This window comes from Camelus bactrianus, chromosome 19 (genome assembly GCF_048773025.1).
Source record: "Camelus bactrianus isolate YW-2024 breed Bactrian camel chromosome 19, ASM4877302v1, whole genome shotgun sequence".
Classification (NCBI taxonomy): domain Eukaryota; kingdom Metazoa; phylum Chordata; class Mammalia; order Artiodactyla; family Camelidae; genus Camelus; species Camelus bactrianus.
Genome location: NC_133557.1, coordinates 48,103,276 through 48,120,900, shown reverse-complemented (window position 1 = coordinate 48,120,900; position 17,625 = coordinate 48,103,276).

Sequence of the window (17,625 nt, the reverse complement as noted above, 5' to 3'; positions counted from 1 at the left end):
GAATGGTGATTCTGCTCTCTAACACTGAGTGTTTTTGTTTTTTTCTCCACACCAAGGAATTCTCTGACAACAGCTGGATGTCCTACAATTCAACCCAATTCTGACCCAGAGATAGTGTCAGATCCCGCAGGTTAAGGGCTCAGTCCCACAAGACTGCCATCCGCCTGCTTCAGACACCAGCTGTAAGTCTTGGTTGCCACCTGCACTTCTGACCCATTGCTTATAGATTAGAGGTTCTAATAATCCCCTCCCTGGGTTTCGTTAATTTCCTACAGCCACTCACAAAACAGAGAAACATTTTGCTTCCTGGATTACCAGCTTATATAAAAGAATGTAACTCAGGAACAGTCAGATATAAGAGGTGCATAGAGCAAGATACGTGGGTAAGGATGCAAAGTTTCCATGCCCTCTCTGGGCTAGACCACTCTCCCCAGTCTCTACATGCTCACCAACTCAAAAGCTCTCAGAACCCTCTCCTTTAGGTTTTATGAAGACTGCATTACAGGGCCACAACTGATTAAATCATCGGCCATTGGTGATTGAACTCAATCTTCAGCCCCCTCACCCCTCCCCGGAGGCTGGGGAATGGGACTGAAAGTTCCAATCCTCTAATCACGTGGTTGGTTCCCCTGGAAACCAGCCCCCACCCTCAGGTACTTTCCAAAAGTCACCTCATTAACATAATGAAAGCCAACTTTAGGGACTGCTCTCATCATTTAGGACATTCCGAAGGTTTTAGGAGCTCTGCCCTGGGAAAAGGACGGAGACCAAATACACATTTCTTATTAAAAGTCACAAAATCATAGGTGTCACTACGTGGCTTTAAGTTCAAGAGTGACATGATCCTACTATATTTTAAATGTTTTAGTTGCTGAGAATTGACTATAGAGTAGCAATGGAAGAGCAAGGACAACATTCACGAAGCAATTAAAAAAAATCTAGGTGAGAGACAACAGGGTGCTGATGCAGGAAAACGGATGTGGAATATCTCGGTTGAGCCCGGGACATGCCCTGCCAAGTGTGGGTCCTTGGCTTCGCGCAGGGAAGAATTCAAGTGCGAGCCACCTCTGAGTAAAGGTAGATTTATTTAGAGAGATACATGCTGCATAGAGTGTAAGGCAAGAGAAAGGCAAGGAAAGAGGTGTGGGAATTGGGTGCTCAAGTTAAAGTAAAAGTAGGTACACACTCCATAGACAGAGTGCGGGCCATCTCCAAAGAGGAGGGCAGTGAAAAAGGCTGCTAGGCGTGGTGGTGTCAGTTTTTATTGGCTCAGTAGCTTCACAGGCTTACAGGTGGGATCAATCCAACTGCCCTGGGGAAGCGGCTGGGATTCCTAGGAGTTGGGCCACTGCCCATACTTTGGCACTTTGCGGTTAGCCTTGGAACTGTCATGGCACCTGCGGGCATGTTATATTACAATGCGCATATAATGAAGTTCAGGGTCTACTAGAAGTCAAATCTCTTAATCCTCAAGGCCAACTAGGAGGTGAATCTTCCACCATTTTGGTTTAAATTGCTGTCATTCCTTGAGTGGCTATACCCTGCCCCCTTCCATCCTGTCTCTGTGCCAGGGTGGTGGCAGTGGATATGGTAAGAAGTGATCAGACTCTGGTTATACTTCAAAGGTAGAGTCAATGTGGCTTCATGTTAGACTGCATGTGTGCCATGTGAGAAGGAGCAGGGTAAAGGGTGACTTAAGCTTCTTTCTCTGCCTTAGCTATTGGAATTGTTGCCGAAAGATCAGTCCCTGTCCCTGCTGAGCCAAATAACTCAGAGACCGGGTCTTGGAGCTTCGAAGAAAAGAGGCAGCTTTACTGCTTTGCCAGGCAAAGGGGACTGACAGTAGGCTAGTGCCTTCAAAACTGTGAACCCACCTTGGGGATGGGGTGGGGTGGCTATACAGCCATAGCTCAAATAATAGAGCATCGATAACAATCAACAGAATCATTTTCTCATCAGAAGACTTAGAATGGCGTCACAGTGCCTCCAGGTGACCAATTCGATTAGAGGCCAGTAATTGTCACTTTCTCAATCTCATAAGCACTCAAGGTGTGGTCTTCTTGGTATTTTAGCCTACTTTGTAAGGTTACAGTTCTGTGACCTTCTCCCTGGAGGTCAACTCAGAGACCAAGCACGATTATAGCTTTTGGTTACTGGAATAAAGTAGACACAGTAAGATCAATGGCTTTAGTTTTAACAGTGGGCCTGGAGCTGTGAGTAGTGACTGGTCAGCCAGGTCAGTTGACCATTTTAAGGGTAAGCATAAGAATAAGCAATCTATTAGCCTAAGTGTGGCCATTTTATTAATCTCCTTCAGAAGGATGGCATTTTCAGTCACTGAAATGTGGCAGACTGTGGATGGAAGACTCTGGGGTAGGGAAAGACCAGAAGGTCAAGTTGGGACATGTTAGCTTTGCCATATCTCAGAGATACCCAAGAGGAATGATCAGGCTGGCAGTAGGACACAAGAGTGATGAAATAAAATTTATATTTTGTGTCAAGACAAGAAAAGTTTAAACATACAGTTTTTTCTCTGCCCTTTGGCTTCCTCTCTCCCTGCTACTGTGCACGTGTAGCTACATCATGCATTGCCCAAACCTTCTCCCTCGGAAGAAACACCTGCTCGACCATTCCCCTAGCGTCCGCAAGACGACTCCTTAACAGATAATATTCCTTGTTGATCTTGTAAGGGGACACAATGAAGCTTAGATCTGGATTGTGTAAACTGTCAATAATACGTCAGTCCTGAGTCTCAAAAAAAGTTATATGACTTCTAATGGCCAGAACAGTCCTCAGAGCTTTCTGAGATGCTCTTCCTGGGTTATATTTCTCAAATGTGGCTCAAATAAAATTTTCCATTTCTTTCTTTGATCGATAGATTAATTTTTTATCAAAAGAGCCTAGAGTTCAGGGGACATTTCTGGGTTGGAAATACATAGTTGAGAGTCATAAACACAGTTCAGACTTAAAGTTGAGAATAAAAAGAAGAGCATGTAAGGGAGTGGGTGAAGATAAAGGAGGGAAGTGGTATAAAACGGAGCTCTATGGCATTCAGCATTGAGAGGCCACGGAGAGGAGGAAGAATCCACGGAGAAGACTGAGAAGGAGGTAATGGGGGAGGAGGAAAACTACCAGGGTATGGTGAGCAGAAAGCCAAGTGAGGAACTGTTCCCAGGAAGAGGAAGTGATCAAAAAAGATACGGACTGGGAATTATCCAGTAGCCATAATAGCATTGGAGGTCATTGGGTAACCTTGACTGGAACAGTTGCTTAGTCTTTTTATTTTTATTAATTTTTTTAATGGAGGTACTGGGGATTGAACCCAGGACCTCACGCATGCTAAGCACACACTCTAGCACTGAGCTACACCACCCCCTGACCCCCTCTCAAAGCAATTTCTTGGTGTGCTCGTGGCAAAGTCTGATTTGAGCTGGTTTAAAGGAGACTGGGAGGAAAGTACAGAGAGTTCCTTTGAAGAGTTTTGTTTACCCAAATCAAAGTGAAGCAAAGAACAAAGCTATAGTAAGAAAAGTGAGGTCAAGAGACTGTTTCTTTTACCATGGGAAAAATAACAGCGTGAGGAAGTGTGCTGACAGGAAATATCCAAGGGAGAGGGAGAAATTGATGATGTTGGAGCCCAGGGCAGAACCGTTGGGCCTCTGTTCCTGAATAGGCCAAAGGAGATGGTATAGGGCAGTGTTTCCCAAGTTTTGGTGTGAGTCAGAACCCTCGTGAAAACACAGACAGCTGGGCCCCACCCCCACAGTTTCTGATTCCATGGATCTGAGATGAAACCTGAGAATTTGCATTTGTAAATTCCCAGGTAATTAATGCTGATGCTGTGGGTTTGGGGACCACGCTTTGGGAACTACTGTTATATCAGGAAGGGGTTGTTGATTCTAAATAGGAGCCTATCCATTAGTTTGGAGTAACAGGTTCATTCATTAAAGTAGTTACACAGGAGGGTTTATTTTTGAAAGACGCAGTCAAGAAGGCAAAAACAGCTAACATGGCTGACCTCTGTCTTAGGCTGCACGATGTACCAGGAGCCCGGCAGTGCTTCCGAGGAGAAGCCACTTGGCATGTCTACATTTGCAGGCATTCTACCTTCACCGCCATAATAGCTGGGCCATTTTTCTGATGTTCAGCCAAGTAGGAACAGTTGGTTCACATAATCACTCCACTTCTACGATTGGAACGCCTCAGCGGCCTCTCCTGGCTGAGCTTCGGCAACATTCTTGGGAGTCCCAGGTGTACCACACCCTCAGCCTACTCTTTCCAATGCATGTTCCATAACATCGCAGAAGAGCTTAACTCAGTGTGATTGTGTTGTTTTGCGGGCCAGTATTTGGAATCATGATTGGCTGGGGGCCCAGCCCAAAACCTCAAGAAGCCCGTGTCTTGGTTTTTTTTTTTTTTTTCCTTTTGTTCTTACTGCAATGTTCATCACTTGCCAGAAACGGCCACTAGCAATCAATCTTTCCATAACTTTTTTTTTTTTTAATTCTTTTCCCATTGAGGAGATAGGTATAGCAACTTCCTTCTATTTAGCTATTTCAAGTTTAAAAGCCTTTCTATATCCAATCTATTATGCCATTTTATACATGAGGAAACTGAGGCTCACAGAGAGTGACTCTATGTCTTTAAATTCTAGTTTTTGTTTTGTTTTTCATGTTGTACATTACATCCCCAGTAATTTTTTATCTTATAACTAGACATTGGTACTGATTTCCCCCTCATTATTCCTGCCTCTGGTAATTACAAATCTGATCTCTTTTTCTATGAGTTTGTGTTTTAGATTTTGTATGTGTGTGTGTCTTTGTGTGTGTGTGTGTCTTTGTGTGTGTGTGTTTTAGATTCCACATGTGAAAATTTGTCTTTCTCTGTCTGACTTATTTCGCTTAGCATAATGCCCTCAAGATCCATCCATGTTTTTGAAAACGGCAGGATTTCCTTCTTTTTTAGTGGCTGAATTATTTAATGACTGAATAATAACATTTTCTTTATCCATTCATTCTTATGTGGGTACTTAGGCTGTTTCCACGTCTTGGCTATCATAAATAAGGCTGCAGTGAACATGGGGGTGTGGATAAGTCTTCAACGTCGTGATTTTGTTTCCTTCAGAAATATACCCAGAAGTGGAATTGTTGGATCACATGGTAGTTCTATTTGTAATTTTTTGAGGAACCTCCGCAGAAAAACATTAAAAGCATCAATATATAAATTTCACTGTAAGCAGTGAAGGATTAGGAACAGTAACATCATCAACCCCAAGCCCTTCAGGATAAAAGGATCCAGAAGGTTGACAGGTGGGGCTTTGACTTAAGCAAGGGATGGGACCAGGTTGCAAATCAGCTTTGGCCCTCAAGGAAATGATTCAGCTGATAATGTTTTTAGATGGTTATACCAAACTCTAGGTGGGCCTTGGAGTTGAAAGGTCCAGGAAGCCTCAGTGGGAAAACTTTTAAGGCTTATTGGCTGTCACCTTTTATTCTATTCCCAGTATCTTATTCCCTAGAGTCATGCAAAATGAAAGCCTACTGATGATGGCAAAGAAGACTGTGGTCATGGACCTGAGAAGTAAAGAGACAAGAAAACAAGAGAAAGGAAGAGGCGGCAGAATACAGGGAAGAGAAGAGGAGATTGAGGGGAATTTTCTGTCAGAAGGTAGAAAAACAGAGATGATCCAATTTAACATAGAATATATAGGATGACCCAATGCTGAGGTAGAAATTCGAGAAGAGGAATCCACACAGAGCTTTAATCTCTCTCCCGTAAATGCCCTAAGAGTGTCATTCCCTCCACTCCAGTCACCGCCCCATTAGAGGATACAACATCCTCCAAGCAAGTTTCTGAATTAAGGCTTTTGATTGAGCTCACTTCCCAGAATTTGGTCCTGGCCTCCTTTTCCAAATTGCAGAATGTGAATCAGAATCATAGCTAATGATTCTGAAAAATAAAACTTAAGATATTTTTTACTTGGAGGAAGAAATCAGTACTATGTGCAGTGATTTTTTTAAATGCATTTCAGAGTAATCTTCATGTTAACTCAGTGGGAAAGTAATTAGATTTCCTCCAAAAGAGAGGAGAACATGATCTTCCACATTGAAAAAAATTTTAATAACAAAAAAAAAAAAAAAAAAAAAAACAAGGTCAATAGATTCCAGGGCCAGGAGCTACTACAAATGTTCCCATTTTTGAAAAGAATTTGTTCTGACCTCACTTGTAAGGGACTCAGCATATGTGTCTTGGGCTGATTTTCCATTTGCTAATTAAAAGTTCCTTGTCAGCAATATTTATCACTATTATTATTGGTGAGTGAATCATCCTCTTTCCATCAAATCTTTTTTCCATGCTCACTCATTCTAAATGTTGGCTTATAACTCACCCACGGGTGCCAGAACAACCCACTGAGATGAGCCTTCTCCGCATTTCTTTGTCAGATCCTTTTTCTCTTCAAGCTGAGACTTGAAGTCTTATTTGAACAATTTCCTGCCTTTAAAATTTTCTGGATTGACATCTGTCTTACTCTGAAACCAAAACATTTTTTGCATTCTTCCAAGAGCAGGTCAGAGACCCTTAATGAGGCATCACAAAACAAACAGATTTGCCTTCAGCTTGGCATCTTCCAGTGTAGAACTGTGAATTCCAAGTCTTGCAAATGCACTGATTTTCAGGGCAGTCTTGTATACCCGTACCCTCTCTGTAGTCATGAAATATCATGACAGTGGAAATCCTAATCCATGCATTAATAAACGGCCACTCCAAAGTGTGTGTTCTGCACATCGGCAAGATGGAATAATGGTGGTCACCATTTGAAAAATGGGATCCTCAGGCAGACAGGTTTAAGAAATGTTATCTGTATCAAACATACCTCATGCCTCATTTCACATCTTCTTAGCCCACTGTTTTACTCCAGCCATCGCTGTGACAACCCCACTGTCAGTAGGTACCACACCATGTTTTCCTTGCCTTCAGTCCCAGAGCTTCCTTGTCTTGAAGGCTGAGATGCCTGCAGAAACCAGTTGAGAGCGTCTATTTCATGTGCAGCCCTAGACATGAGAAGAAGGTAACACCTTCGGGAAACCTTTGACAAATGTGAGATGGAGCCAATGAATAAAAATTGCCTCCTTCCATTGCTCAGGTAGAAAATTCTAAGGTGCATTCTACACGGCTCATCAGTGGAGTCCTATCCAAGTAGATCCCTGACTACTCAATATCACCAACTCAATATCACAGCCTTGGATTGGCTTTTTTTTCTTTCCCACTTCTACTCTTCCTGTTTCTCACGATCACTTAAAAAAAAAAAAAACTGTTTGCAGAGAAACCCTTGTCTCAGGCTCTGCTTTTCGAATAATCTATGGCAAGACTTTAGATGAAACAACTTCAAGTCAGTTTTTCCAGTGAAGAACTCTGAGTCCTTAATTTTTAATGGGCAGCATGATATTCTAAAATTGTTTATAGCATATAACATTCTCTAAGTTAATTGACACTGCAATACTTCTTTCTTTCATGAATATTTTGTGAGGAGACGCTGGTGGTCTATAGACACAGTTCGAGCAAGGATGGTCTAGACCAAAAATCCTGGGTTTCATGTGATGCGATTTTGGTAGCTGGTCTTCAAGGATGGCTCCCAACCAACTACTCCTGGTATCCGTGCCCTTGTGTTGGTCCACTCCCCATTCCCACATGGATTCTGGGCTGATTTGGGACTTGTGTCAGCCAACTGAGTGAGCAGAAATAACACTGCAGTCCTGCCCTTCAAGAGGACTGGCAAGTTCTATTGTCTCCCTCTTGGAACACTTACCTTTGAGAGCCTGAGCTGCCATTTAAGAAGTCTTGCTACCTTGCTGGGGAGACCATGTGACCACACAGAAAGAGAATGAGACCCAGCCCCAGTATCCCAGGTGAATCTCCAGGTGACTCCAGTCTCAGCCACCCTCTGATTGTAACAGAAATGAAACCAAAAGTAGAACTTCCCAGCTGAGGCCAATCAATCCATTGAACAGTGAAGATAATAAAGCATTTGTTGTTTTAAGCCACTAAGATTTCGGGTGGTTTGTAACTCTGCAATACAGCTGGGAACTGTTTTATTTTGAGCTCACAGTATGGAGCCCTAAAATAGGGAATTAGGCACAAACAGAAACATTTCAGCATTTCAGTCTTTCTTGAATGATTTCTCACTTCCCATATTGTTACCAGTTAACCTGATTGGTGGTGGTTTTTCTCCTGTTAAAATTTTATGACAAAAGTGTAGGTCTACTGCTTTGAGTCCCAGATAAACCACCTATTCTTGATGGCTTCTGAATCCCAGTGTCTCGCCACCCTTCTGCTCATAGTTCTGTGAGGAATCAACTTTTCCTACTCTCAGTCCATCTGCTGGGCTCACCATTGGCTCAGGACACAGCCCTGGCCAATCAGAGCTTCCCCTCCCCCTGACCACAGCAACTGATGACAAGGTCACCAAGACAAGTAACCGACTTCTGCATCCATAACCAGAAAGCAAGAATTTTCTCTTCCACTGGAATTAGGTCTGTGAAGATCTAAGCAACAAACCTGAAGTATATACTGAACCAACACATCCCACACCGTGGACTCCAGCCTGGACCTCTCTCTTGAAGGCCGTACGTGTGTGCCCAGTGGATTGCTAGACACCTCCACTTGCATGTTGAATAGGCATCACAGCTCCGTGTGTCCAGAAGCAACTCGTGGTGTCCACACATGCCAAACGTGCTCTCCCATTGTCTTCTCTATCCTGTAAATGGTTCTGCCACTGGCCCAACCATGGAGTCACCCCTTTTCCTCTCACAGGATACATCTGATCTATCAGGAAAAGCTTCCTGCTCTACCCTCAAAGAATATCCAAAAACCAGTCACTTTTCATTGCTTCTACTAGTCTGTTCCAATCTATTGTTATCTCTCGCTTGGATTATTGCTTGGATCACCTCTTACCTCTCTCCTCCCACTAACTCCCTTGCTCCCTTCGCTCCAACCACACCGGCTGCCATGCTTTTCCTTAAGCATGCCAGATAGGCCCCACTGCAGAGCTTCTGGACCTCCAGCTCTCTGCCTGCAACGCTCTTCCCGTAGGAAGCTGAAGATTTGCTCTCTCACCTTCTTCATGTATCACTTTATCACTGGATATTCACTGATACTAAAGACCTTATTGTTAATTCTGCTAGGTGCAATAATGGTATTGTGGATTATGCTCTCAAAATGCTTTCATCTGTTGTGACTACCTACCTATGCATGGACTGATAGGTCTTAGATTGGCTCGCTATGTGTGACTGTGATTGTGTGTGTGGGTGCCTCTGTGTGCATGTGTGTGTGGAAGAGGGATAGGTGAAACATGATTAGAAAAATGTTGTTAACCAAGTAACAGGTTCATACCATTTTCTCTCCTTTTGTGTGTTTGAAACTTTCCATATTAAAATGTGTTTTTAAATTACCTTATAATGGATGTCTTCTGACCACACTATATAATCTGCAGATGCACACCTCCTCATTCTGACCTTCTGATTTAGTCATCTTCATAGTCCTTTTCACTATCTGACACAACACACATCTTTTATTTGTTTGTTTGTGCCTTCTCCTTCCAGTAGAGTTTAAGTCCTATGAATATTTCCATGAATGTAAGAATGTAAGTTCTGTGAATATTTATTATTCACTGCTCTAAATACAATGTTTCATTCACTGCACCCTCTGTGCCTCCAGTAGTGATTAACACATAGCAGGTGTTCAATAAATATTTGTTAATTTAATGAAAAATATGCACAGAAGAGAATGATTAGATGATGGAGAAGAGACAGGCACTAATGTCATAATTTGAGCTCCTGGATCCAGCTGAACCTGAAGACATACCCTTGGGCTTTGCAATTGCATGAGCCAGTGAGGTCTCATTTCTGACTGAGCCAGTTTGAATTGGGCTTTCAGGAAGAACTTGCAATTGAAATAATCCTGATACACTATGTAACTAAATGTCTCTAAACTTTTCCCCCATGTATCAAAATAGGAAAACTATTACTATCTGTTCAGCCTACCTTATGTACCTGTTAACATTTGTGAGGCTCAAATGAATTACTATATATGGAAGCTCATGACTGACTTCAACATAACCCTGCAATGTGTGCTATTATTACTCACTATTATGTAAATAATAGAATCTTAGCATTAAAAGGCAAGTTAGACTGGGAAACTGTATTACTTACAAGCTATCAGAAGAGTCATTTTGGTTGCCCCAAATTTTTCATCCAGGGGCAGGAGTAACCAGCTCCACTGAGTAAACTGAATGAGATGAAGGAGAACCGAGAATAAAACTGCTTTACCAGTTAAAATAAGAAAATAAAAAGAAGCAAGTGGGGGGTGCACTTGCAGATAACCGTGCCCAGACCCCTTCCTTTTATAGAAAAGGCCAAGAAAACATCAGTGTTTTGTTCAAGGTCACAAGCTACTTTCAGTGGCAGAATCAGCATCAGAAACCTAAGTCTCTTGGCTTCCAATCCCATTCTCTTTCCAACACCACAAATGTATAATTTTATTCTTCTGAAGTTTTTCTCTTTGTTTTTCCTTTCTCTAAATTTTTGGAGGTAAAGCATAGTTTTGGGGATCAAACTTGAAGTCTTCTCCCTTTCAAAATTTGACGTATGGAAGAATTTTCAGACAGAAGAGGGAGAGAGAGAAAGGAGGAAAGTCTCATTCCAGTATTTCAGAGTTTTCTGCCCAAGAAAGTCTCAATAGCTGAAGCTGCTGGCTGCCGTCTCTGCTTCAAAGGCCTGAGACTCTTTGTTCCAAAATCTTTTGGCTCTGAGCTCTTTCAATTACATTCGCCTTGTATTGATTCCTAAATGTCTTTTTCGTAAACACTGAACTATGTAATAAAAGAAGAAGAAGAAGAAGATCAACTTTCAAAGCAAAAGGAGAAAATACCACACGACTGTGTGAAATGTGAGGAGAGCATTAATGGGGGTGCTGGGTGGAAGAGGGAGGTCACAGGAACGCTTGAAGATCTGGGGTCCATTCTTTATGGAGCCATTTCTAGGATCATGACCAGACCTTGATAACTTCATAAAAAGGGTGAAACAAGCTTTGGTACCCTGACCTCTGGCTTTTCCACAGCCACAATCATCATCTTGCTCTCTGTGTTCCCACTTCTGGCTCCCAATCCCAACATATTATGAGAAGGGAATGGGAGGTTGAGTTGGTAGTAGCACACAGAGATCTGAAGCTCAGAGTTATATTTTGGGGTCATTCATGTCTCAGGGATTTTCTCAGCTGCAGGGGGCTGGCTCCTTGAGGGCCAGTCCCTTCCTGGGGCAGCTCCCATCCAATGACTAATTGATGCTGGAGCACAGAGGCCTGACCATCTCAGCTTGACTCAGGACAACTCTGAAGACCCAATCTGACGTCTGAGCTTCCCAGGGACTGGCTGAGTCTGGCATTAGCCCCACACTGCAGCTCGGCTTCTCCCTCTGTCCACTCCTGCTTCTTTCCCTTCCTCTCCTCAGGTTTTGATCCCAAGGGTACTCCCCAGTAAACATCCTGCCCACCCAGCTCCATCCCAGTCCACTTCCAAGAGAAACCAGCCTGCAGAACACGCCCTCGTCCCATTCTGGTTTTAACTTGCTGCTGGGTTCCCTATTCCTTTTTTTTTTCTTTTTGTATATGTATATATATTTTTTTCTTATTGAAGTATAGTCAGTTTACAATATTGTGTCAGTTTCTGGTGTACAGCACAATACTTCAGTCATATAGGAACATACTTATATTCATTTTCATATTTTTTTCACCATAGGTTACTACCAGATATTGAATATAGTTCTCTGTGCTATACAGTATGAACTTGTTGTTTATCTATTTTATATGTATTAGTTGGTATCTGCAAATTTCAAACTACCAATTTATCCCTTCCCACCCCATCCCCCCTGGTAACCATAAATTTGTTTCCTATGTCTGTAAGTCCATTTCTGTTCTGTAAATAAGCTCATTTGGTTTTTTGTTTTGTGTTGTTGTTGTTGTTGTTGTTTTAGATTCCACATATGAGTGATATCATATGGTATTTCTTTTTCTCTTTATGGCTCACCTCACTTAGAATGACAATCTCCAGGTCCACCCATGTTGCTGCAAATGGCATTATTTTATTCTTTTTTATGGCTGGCTGGTATTCCATTGTAAAAATATACCACAGCTTCTTTACCTAGTCATCTGTTGATGGACATTTAGGCTGCTTTCATGTCTTGGCTATTGTAAATAGTGCATCTATGAACATTGGGATGCACGTATGTTTTTGAATTAAGGTTCCCTCTGGATATATGCTCAGAAACGGGATTGCTGGATCAAATGGTAAGTCTATTTTTAGTCTTTTGAGGAATCTTCATGCTGTTTTCCATAACGGCTGCACCAAACTACATTCCCACCAACAGTGTAGCAGGGTTCCCTTTTCTCCACACCATCTCCAGAATTTATTGTTTGTGGACTTTTGAATGACGGCCATTCTGACTGGTGTGAGGTGATACCTCATTGTAGTTTTGATTTGCATTTCTCTGATAATTAGTGATATTGAGCATTTTTTCATGTGCCTGATGGCCGTTTGTATGTCTTCATTGGAGAAATGCTTGTTTAGGTCTTCTGCCCATTTTTGGATTGAGTTGTTTGTTTTCTTCTTATTAAATTGTACGATATTTGTATATTCTGGAAAGTAAGCCCTTGTCAGTATCATCTTTTGCAAATATTTTCTCCCATTCCATTGGTGGTCTTTTTATTTTGCTTATGATTTCCTTTGCTGTGCAAAAGCTCATAAGTTTAATTAGGTCCCATTTGGTTATTTTTGTTTTTATTTCTATTGCCTGGTTAACTGCCCTAGGAGAACATTGCTGAGATTTATGTCAGATAATGTTTTGCCTATGTTTTCTTCTAAGAGGTTTATAGTGTCTTGTCTTATATGTTTAAGTCTTTAAACCATTTTGAATTTATTTTTGTGTATGGTGTGATAGCACCTCCTCCCACTTTCCCAAGAACTAACTTGATAATGTGTTCTTCTGTTCAGGGTTTTCCAGAACCTGCCACTCCAGCTGTTCTCTGTTGGACTCATTACCAGGAAACACCCTCCAGTTACCTGCTGAATCCTTTTACTCTTGGCTCTATTCTGAGGGCCTTGATGCTAGTGCCTTGGGACAGGGTAAGGACTACAAGCCCTGTCTGGGATGGATGAATGGAGAATGTATGGTGGTGGCCTCCTGAAATAGCCCACTGAAGTAGGATAACCACGATCCAAGATAGAAGATGGGACTCATCACCCATGTGCACAGGCACCACTGGAAACCCTGTGATGAGACTTTGAACTGCTAAGCCATTTCCAAAATACCAGAGAGGGCACTTGAATTGTGAGGTCTCCAATGGAACTTGGATAGGAAGTCAGCTACCTTTTTTTTTCAGAATTGCCTGCTTTTTGCATACATTCATTCGAACATCTACGCTTACCACTGTTACTCTACTTGTAGATATGTACACATGCACATTATATTTAATATTATTTATGTACTTACTAATATTTAATTATTTTAAACTAATTTAAATTTACCTAAAATTACAGGTAATTACTTTCTTATTTGAATTATGTTGTTATAAGATGACCTGTCAACTACTTCTTTGGTTTCATTTCTGGAAATAAATATTTAATTAATAAAATATCCACAGAAGAGAATGGTCAGACTATGGTGTGAATGTCGTGGTTTGAGTTTCTGGATCCAGCTGAACCTGAAGACCCACCTACTCGTGAGCTTTTTAGTTACATGCATCAATATCTTCTCTCTTTTGCTTCTGCCAGTTTGAGTTAGGTTTTCAACAAAAGTACTTGTAGTTAGAAGAGCTCTGGTACACCACATGATGTTGGGAAAAATCACTAAATGTCTCTAAACTTGCTTCCCGAGTAGCAAAATAGTCAAACTATAAACCCTGTCTACCTCCTAGGTAGCAGATACTAACATATTCCCTCGAGCATTTCTGTCATAATACAGACCCACCTAAATTCCGACTACCAGCATTTCAGTCTCTCTGCTGGAAGTCTTCTTAGCTAGGCCAGGCTCTGCCCCACTCTACCTGCCCTTGAGCAGCCCTCAAGTATGTAAGTGCCCCAGGTCCCTCAGCCCTTGGGGGGGGGGGGTCACTGTAAGGCAGTTTCCTGTTCTGTCCCCAAAGCTCCCCAGTAGGGTTAAGCTTTACTTGTGCACAGAGGTAACCTGCCTGTCCACCGACTCCTCCTTTGTTGGCTTCCTTTCCTTCCCTGTTCCTCTTCCCTACACCCCATCAGTGTTTCCTTGAGTCTCATCCCAGATAGATTCCTGGCACTCGGATTCCTGCTTCAGAGTCTGCTTCCAGGAGAGTCGAAATGGAGCAAGTTACACTTCTGCGGTGCTGGCAAGGGTGAGACTTGCCTGTGATCAGGATATTGCTGAATTTTGATTGGCTGAATTGGTTTAAATTCAAGTTGCCCACTCACATCTACAAGCATGAAAGCTGGGATAAGCACTCTCACCTGGAAGCAATGTTGTGAACCTCTTCATTTTATTCTACACACAGTAGTGTGTATTCTACTCTCAGAAAATGTCCTCTTCTATGGATTCTGCAGACAAAGCACCTCTAAACATGCCATCTTGCTTTAAAAACAGCTGCAAGTATGTGTGCATTTATAGAATCAATTACACAAACTGCATTAATGTGACTGAAGCTGGAATAGATTCCCACGTGACAACTGAGAGGCCCACAGAACTGTGTTGGATGGAAAGTATTTACTATGGCTTAAAGGGGCTCTTACACACAGGAGGAGGAGAAATGAGACGCCTCTTATAGAGCCAGTCCACAAGTCTAAAACCTAATGACACCTAGTGCAAGACTAGGAGTGGCAACCACAGCCCCCGAACAAAGAGGAATCACCATATGTTCCCAGTGTGGGAAGATTGCTGGGCCCGGCTGGTCTTATCAGTGACACCTGCTCCCCCAGCTGGGGAGCATTACTGGCAGAGTCATCTTCAAAGGCAGAGGACAGCAAACACAATCCAAAGAAGGATCAGAAATGTGGGCAGATGGGGCTGGTGGCTTGATTAGCAGGTTTCTCTTCTCAGGGAGCTGGACTCGTGCCACCACATCCTCTGTTTCCTGTGCTGGTGGCCCCCAGCACTCATCTTGGCAGTGACCCATCACTTGCAAAGTTGTTTCAGATGGCCAGGGACTTCCTCTCTCCCCACAGCCTTTTCAGCCCTCCCCCATTCCACTACTCTTACCCCAAACCACAGCATCTAGGGTTCACTTTATGGATGTCCTCAGACTCACTTGCTCCTCTACCCCAGTTTCCACCATTATTCACAGAGTCATGGAATATCAGAGTTGCAGGCCTCCTTAAAAATGAAGTAACACTGTGAATATATATGTGTGTGTGTATGTACACACACACGTACATACACACACATACCAGGTAGGTAGATACATGCTGATGATGATAGATCCATACATAGATAGGTAGGTAGAAAATAAGCAAATGTGTAAAAAAAAATTTACGTTTTTTATTTTATTTTTTTCCAGCACTATTGAGATATGATTGACATATAACATTGTGTAAATTAAGGTGTACAATGGGTTGACAATACACTTATATGCTGCAAAATGTTTACCACCACAGCTTTAGCTAACACCTCCATCACATCACATAATTACTTTTTTGTATGTGTGTGATGGTGAGAACATTTAAGCTCTACTCTCTGAGCAACTTTCAAGTATATACGATAAAACTACTAACTGTAATCACTGGGCTGTGCATTAGATCTCCAGAACTTACTCATCTTACAACTGAAAGTTTGACCACTATCTCCCCATTTCCCCAGCCCCTGGTAATTCTCACCCTGCTCTTTTGTTTCTTTGAGTTCACAAATGCAGTGAAATTTGGACAGTGGGGACACAGGTGAAGGTTATACGGAAGCTTCACAAATGCAGTGAAATTTGGACAGTGGGGGCACAGGTGAAGGTTATACGGAAGCTCTTTATACTATTCTCACACCCTTACTCTGAAATTATTTCAAAACTAAAAATTAAAAAAAGATTTAAACCAACAATAAGAGCATGACTATAATCATGATCCTAGTAGGCAGTATTTTTTTTAATTACTAAAAACCTATTTTTAAGGGAAAAACATCCCAAATCTGTTTAAAAGATATTTCTTTTCCCTTTCTTTTTTTTGGAACAGAAATTCATGTGACATTAAAAAGAACCATTTTAAAGTGAGTAACTATCAGTCACATTTAGTACTTTGGAAGTGTTGTACGATCATCAGCTCTATCTAGTTCAAAACGTTTCATCACCCTAGAAGCAAACCCTGTACCAATTGAGCAGTCATTCTCTGTCTCATCTTTCAGCTAGCCTTTGGAAATTTGTGTTCTGCCTCTATAAATTTGTCTGTTGTGGGTATTTCACGTAAATGAAATCATTCAGTATGTGTCCTTTTATGTCGGGCTTACTTCATTTAGCATAACAGTTTTGAGGTTCATCTGTGTCGTGGTGTATATCAGTACTTCACTCATTTTTATGGTTAAATAATATTCTATGGTATGAAGATATGACAATTTGTAATCTGTTGATAGACATTTTGGCAATTGTGAATTATGTTATGAACATGGGTGTATCTGTATTAGAACACTTGAAATCTTGATGTTTGTTAATGCTTATTGATAGACAATAAAGATAAATTCTTGCCAGAAGCATACCCAAGCTTAGACTTCTCAAATACACTAGTAAATTCTCTTTTGTGCTTGAGTTGGATTGCATTGGGTTTTTGTCAACTTAAAAGAATCCTGACTGCTACAAAACTTTAAAATATCTTTCAAAATGTCATTTCTTGGATCTATGGGGAAAAAAAATCTCTTTGTTAAAAATACTTTTTTGAAACAAAGCTGAGTAGCATCTTCTGAAGCTCAAAGCCCTCCTGTCCCCAAGAAACTTGAAATAAATAACAATCTGAAAGATTTCTGACCTAGAAGAATGAGCTCAGCTAAGCACAGAACATTCCTGAACTGTCTGCCACCACAGCAGGATAATCAGAACACAGTCTTGAACCAGAAGCTTTTCACATGTGCCAGCTTTAAAGAAATCATAGCACTGTGTTTGTGAAAGAATTATAACTTTAAAAACCAGATCTTTCCTAAATCAATGAGCAATCATTTTGAGCAACTCATCTGAATAGAAGTTCCCAAACCCAAACGCTGCTCTTTATTTCTTCTTTCAGCATCTGCTTCCTGCCATCCATCTTGCAGCTCTTGTGGTCACAGGAGTTTAAGATGTGTTTTTCAAAAGGCTTCTAGGAACTGCCTTTGATGAAATCTTCACTGTGTATGCTTCTTCAAAAGAACATTGTTTCATCTGATTTCTGTTGAAGGAAAACCAAGTAATTGGAGAATTTACCTCCTGACCACCTGTCTTCCACTTTAAAAGGTACCTCATCACCTTCAGTTCATTTTAATCTTGGGGATCTTGACTCCCCAGGTTTGTTAGGATACAAATGTGGTATGAGTTCTGTCCAGTTCCCCTCCATTTCACTGACGTGGTGGACCTGCAGTGGAGTTTGTTCCTCCCTCTGCCTCTTGA